Here is a 200-nt window from a genome sequence, read left to right on the forward strand (position 1 = left end):
ACACCTTGTTCCCAATCCAAATTCCTCTCCCTCTTTAGCTAGTCCACATTTTCAAAACCGTCTGTGACCATGTGGTTATCATAAAAGAAAGATCTGTGCAGTTATTCTCCTAAACCTATATATGACAACAAAATTGAGTATGCTGTTGTGAGGTATTTAATATTTTTGTCAATTGCCAGTTATACTAATTTGGCTATGTA

The sequence above is a fragment of the Penaeus monodon genome, chromosome 21 (genome assembly GCF_015228065.2).
Source record: "Penaeus monodon isolate SGIC_2016 chromosome 21, NSTDA_Pmon_1, whole genome shotgun sequence".
In the NCBI taxonomy this organism is placed as follows: Eukaryota; Metazoa; Arthropoda; class Malacostraca; order Decapoda; family Penaeidae; genus Penaeus; species Penaeus monodon.